We start from the raw sequence: 6205 nt of genomic DNA, 5'->3' as shown, positions 1-6205 counted from the left end.
GCAACAATACTACAGCGAGAATGAAAGTTACGCCTTCTTTCTTTGCGTGAACATTTGGGCGGCGTTATGCAAATCTTCCCACATCGTGACGTAGACATGTGGGGGCGTGTTAGAACGAGCCGTTTTAGGTAGGCGTGGTTGACTCTTAACTTTTATAAAGAATATCTCTTTGGATTTGAGACTTTAGTCTTTGCAACTTTACAGATTTTCTTTATGCACCAAGAGCTTACAACACTCCAAAGAGAAAGGAAAAATTGAAATCGCATCATATGACCCTTTTAAAAAAAAAGTGAAAATGGGTAGTAAAAACTAAAATTATGGTTACAGTGAGGCACTTTCAATGGGGCGAATTCTGGAGGATTTACAAATGTGAAATTATATTTATTTAAACCTCTTTCATTAATTCTTATTTTAAAAATTGTGAATTATTTTGTACTGTAAAGTTGTTCTCGTCATTTATTTATCATGGCAAAAGCTATAAAATTAGATATAACTTTTCATAGTAAATTTTTGACACCAAGATCATATTAACACACATATTGTTTATATCTTGTGGCTATACTATTGAAACAGTGAGTATTTTAATGTTTATAGTCTGGCCCCATTTACTTCTTTTGTAACTGCCCAACTTTTTTAAGGAGGGACGAGTCGGAAATTATTTTTGTGGTAATCAACATTGCAAGTGTTGTCGACTGAGTTGAACTTGTATTTACCCTGGAATATTGCCTTAAAGGAATGTTCATTCATGTTGTCGATTACCACAGAAAAGCTTTTACAATGTAAGTCTATGGGGGAAAAAAACATAGACTCAGTTTCGAAACTATGTCCACAAGATAAAAGCATTCTGGTTTTTAGCACTGATATTAATACTTCTGAACAAAAACTGTTATTTCAAGCTGTGAAATTGTCTAAATTGTTTTTAGGCAGATGAACTTTGGTTATTACCTGGTTCTGGGTGGATTTTCTCTGTAAAGAGTTCTTTTTTTTGTGGTATCCTTACAAAGTTAAAAGGTTAAACGACATTGTATGGTCATGACAGGAGTTTAAAATTGGAAATAACATTGTACAGTCATTAATTAACACAAGCATAGTTTGCATTTTATGTGTGTACTGTTGGGTGTCTTGCCCCATAGACATCCATTGTAAGCGCATTACTGTAGACACGATTCTGTTTGTTTTTACAAACTGAGGGACCAGACAAAATTATTTTCTATGGTAATTGACAGCGTGCCATGGATCCAGGAGAACAAGAGATGAGCCTCGACTCTGGAGGCCGATCTCTGGGTCTGCGCCAGATATTCAGCTGCAGCCCACCGGCCTGGAACTGGAGGTTCAGGCCAGCTAGATGAGTAGAAATTAAAGAAGGCGATGTGAGTGAGGTCAACTGGGGAATAAGTGCTCAAATATCCTAAGGATCTCTAATTTTGGTCTCATTACAGGGAAATATACCGGTACAATGTTGATTCGAGAGACTGAACAATGACGTGCTGCCTGACTGTCCACATTCCACCACATAAAATCACTAGAAAGCCCCGAATAAGTTTGGCTAATCTCACAGAAATGTATAATTATCAGGTAAATTCCAAGCGTCACAAAAATATTATACTTAAGACAATAACTACTAACACAAAAATTATGTATATGTGATTGTGCACACATTAAAACACAGGCAAATCTGACAAAATTGTAATACTTGTTGGTATTTTAATCGATATGTTTTTATTTATGGATATTGTTCAACCTGTTGTGTTGTTACTGTGTTCAAAAGACAATACCAAAGTTTTTGATGCTGAAGTGGCCATGGAAGCGGAAGGTGGAGCCCAGGACTGTTGGAGTCTCCCACCACAAATCCCATCAGGCACTTCACCAGCAACACAAGCAACATGAGGCTTTTTACATGCAAAGTGCTTTCTGCAATACTGGACTGAAAGATGCAGACCTACTGTGTATATAGTACATTTATATACTGTAGATATATAGATGTGTATTAACCCTTGGGCTGTGCTGAACATTTTTTTCACCTAATTTGGTGTTCAAGCCTTTTAAAATTGCATGCAAATATTTCATTATGCTATATTATCTTTGACTGAATCTATTTGTCAACTTCTTTTCTTTTAATTAGCACAGGTTTTGAATTTCGAATGAATGAAGAGTGTTATTTTTTTGTCATTTTTCACTGGGAACACCACAAGTGTAAGGTAAGGAAGGGGGAAAAAAATTTCAAAGAGTACAAAACTTCATTTTTTAAATACCCTGGTGAGCAAAATCAGGTTTTAGTCAAAGATAATAACATTAACTGGCATTTTCAGGGAAAAGAAAATCCTCTGTTACGGAAAATCCAAGTCAAAATGGCTAGAGGGTTAAAGAGGAAAAAAAGGTGTGCATTAAAAAATGTGTATTAAAGAGAAAAAGCAAAATAAGCAAGAAAAAAAATGTTTTCTGCCCAAAAAAAAAAAAAAAAAAAAAAAAAAAACTGAAGCAAAAGAAAAAAATATGCACACAAAAGTCTTCTGTAGAACAACCAAAAAAAGTGTTTTCATCTTGCAAATTTTGTCTAAAAATTATAGTACTTTTTGCAGTCAAATCAAACAATGAATTAAGTATTCTGTATTTTATGCATATAGCAAATACTGCAGAAATAGTACAAATATGGCAGTATGCATTTGACAGACAGCACTACTTCCCTTATTATTAGAACACACACAGCGCTGATTAATGGCTGATTCATGATGATTATCTTCATTATGATTATTCTTTATTTCACTTCGACTTCATTCAGCGAGGTTTGACGGATCAGTTTTTCCCTTGCGAATTCAACCAAGCAATAAAATGCTCACATTCACGTTTTCCACAGCCTTGTGTGCTTGTATATGAATTGTTTAATCGCATAACTCAAGTGTAAGCATGAAATGTGACATGACGCATACACTGCTGCAACTGATCCAGGTTGGCCCGCTGGTGCGAATAACCAAAAAATGAAAGTTTGGAATCTATTTGTTTCTATAATTGCTTTGGATTCTTGTATTGTTCCTGCTTTTAAACCGGGAAACACTCCAACTGATCTTTTCCACATTAGTTTTTGTCAAGAATCCCATTAGAACAGAGAGCTTTGAGGTAGAATCAGAAGAATGAAGGGGTCTCTAGCAGACTTCTAAATGGAAAAATACAAAAAATAAATGACAAAAGTCCCATTGCATGACTCTGTGCAATTACTACCCATACAGGCTCTTATCCTTAAAGCATTATTTGAGCTCTTCATGCCACAACGAGAACATGCAGCATTCCATGCCAAGCACATTTATCAATGCAGTCCTACAAGGAGTCCGGAAATGACCTCTATTGTGGTTCTGTGAGAAATTGCTAAAAGACAATTAAAGTGACAATTCAAACACAAATGAAAACGATGTCACCATTTAAACACCCTCATATAGCTTCATGCAAAAAAAGTGCTGTGATTTTTAATTGATGACAGATAGGTCGTTTTTGGGTGAACTATCCCTTTAATTTGAGATGTTTCATCTGGCTTTATCTGTGGACAAATGCCTTTGCATGAGAACGTTCGGTAACTTCAAGCCCCAGAGGAAGAAGCAAGCAAAACATACTCGGAGGGTTCACATAGAGAAATGCAAGCCTTATGTAAGATTAAGGGGAAAAAATCAACAAAAAGACCTCACGACACTCATCAAGCAACACTTTTCCTGCATTTCCTGTTAACAAAAGCATGCCAGGTTGAGGGTTGAATGGAGCAGAGCATCTGGAGCGACTGTGCTGAGATCAGACAGGCGCCATCTAGTGGTGCTGAAGCTAAGGAAAAAAAAAGCCCCGAAAAAAAACAGCATCTCATTTGCAAAAAGTAGACTCTCTCCTGCAAACAGACTTGAACTAGTATTCAACAAGTGAAAAATAAAGTTTATAATTAAAAGAAACACAGGTTTAAGGTTAAGATCCATGAGCCATTACGTTTGATTGAATAATCGTACTAAAACTATATTTATAAAACGGATAGTTCCGGTTCTTGATTCTGATTGGTTGAGCTGCGCTCAAAGCTGTTGTAAATTACTCTACAAACATACACTTCTGTGTGTTGCTCGGCAACTACTTTGTTGGAACCACAACTGTTTCTGAGGAACTACATTGTTTGGTGGAAGAATACTGTTTTTATTTATATCATTACACTTTATTTGCTCTGTTTTATTCTGTGAAACCTTACTACGTACATGGAATAACCGTTTTATAAAAGCAATAAGCCCTGTAAAGCCGTGGTTTACAGTGAATTTATAACAGCTAAGGGGGTTTTAGGCACTGCGCTTCGCGTCGTAAACCATGTAAACCATGGCTTCTTGGGGCTTATTGCTTTATATAAACACACACAAACATTTTTAGTATAACATTTTTTCCCCAAGTTCTTTTTTTTTTTATTGACCTAATAATGGATCTTATATTCTTGTCTTCTAAGTCTTGAGTTTAAATTAATAGTTACTATATAATTATTATAGTTAATATACTATTTTTTCACCATCATGAATACATTAACATATGATAAAAATTCTAAAACTTTTTCTGGCAAAATCATCATTCATTGGGGAAATACCAATATTATATAACTTTTGTTTTTTTTTGGTCTAAAGTTTTTTGTAAAAACTGGACTATATTCAAAGATTATTCCTAAAATCTACAATTATTTAGTTGATTCATTATTGTTATTATTTCCTTATTTTATTTTTTAAGCAGCAATGTGAGATATGGCACTAACAAAATAAGTTTGAAGCATCCAATCCAATATTCCTTTTTCAATCCTTCGCCACTCATTGAAAAGTAGTTTATTTATTTTATTAGAATGGACACTGGGTCTGAGTTTATTACATTTAACAGCATGATAATCTAACATTCGACTGGTTCTCACATCTAAAAGTGCTCGATTCATCAAAGAATGTCAAAGAAAGAAAAAAAAACAGGACACAAAAGCAGAGAAATTTTTACAATGTACAAGTTTATTTTAATTAACTCTCAGTGGTTGGTAGTCACAGCACAGCTTGCACGGATGAAGCCACACATCTATTTTACAAGATAATGGGAAATTTAAAAAGCAAAAACAAAAAAATATTAAAAACCTAAACCAAAGAGGAGACAGCTGACAGTCCAACTACAGCAACATTTTTTTCCCAACTACAGTATTTTAAATAAAAGGCCACTGAAATGCATAAAACGTGTTTCCGATGCATGGACTTCATCTGACGCGGTGGCAAAAGTTCGCTAAACCGGACAGCAAGACTCCTGACATGGCATTGACAGTGCATGTAGACATTGTAAAAAGGACTGGGTTAGCGATATCTAGGATCTTCTTTTTAGTGACAACACCTTAGCTAATACTACAGCTTTAAAAAAAAAAATGGGAAAAGGACAAAAAAGATTAAAGGAAAAAAAATGAACAGCACTCTTCCAAAGATACTGAATAAAATGTGTGAAATGTAGTGAAGCAATAATATTATTATCTCACAATTACCGTGAACACTTTTAAAACTGAGAAGAAGAGAAAGAAATGCACTGAAGAGACATTTTCGACTATAAAAGAAGAAGGAAATAGTTAAAACACACTTTGTCCTCTGGAGTTGGTATATTTCAATAGTAACAGACAGGGAACCATAAACGCATGCCATGTGCTGGTCTCAAACGATACATACAGGTATATACAACTTCACTCAGTACCTGCTAAAACAACGTGAGGAGTACAAGATATAAACCAACGACTACACTACAAACTCAAAGAAAGTCGGGGGAGAGGAAGGAAACCGGGGTGAGCCACGAAAGTGGTGCAAGAGTGAACGTTCTTAAAGCGTTTGTAGAGAAAGAAACGCATATATTGCACATAAGTGAAAGCTTCGATTCCACGAGGTCCACCTAATCGGTAAAGCCAGGGGTCCGTGAGAGAGAGGAGGAAGTGAGCGGAGCGTGCGCGTGCGCCAGCACAGTGGAATGCTGGGAAGTCTCCTGCTGAGAGACAGTGCCTCCGAGGACGAGGTGGGACATCTGGCGCCATTCGGGACGGGGGCGGAAGGAAATGGAAGGAGAGAGCTGCACATTGCATAACACATCTATACAGGAAGAAAGATTAAAGATCGGCGCAAAAAACAACAAAAAAAACAGCAAAAAAAAAAAAAAAAAAAGGGGCACAAAAAAAAAAAGTTTGTGACACGTTTCTGGGGGA

The sequence above is a fragment of the Sinocyclocheilus rhinocerous genome, unplaced genomic scaffold (assembly GCF_001515625.1).
Source record: "Sinocyclocheilus rhinocerous isolate Xijiao unplaced genomic scaffold, SAMN03320098_v1.1 scaffold412, whole genome shotgun sequence".
NCBI classification, from domain to species: Eukaryota; Metazoa; Chordata; class Actinopteri; order Cypriniformes; family Cyprinidae; genus Sinocyclocheilus; species Sinocyclocheilus rhinocerous.
The sequence above is the reverse complement of the archived record's forward strand: the minus strand, read 5'-3'. Positions refer to the sequence as shown.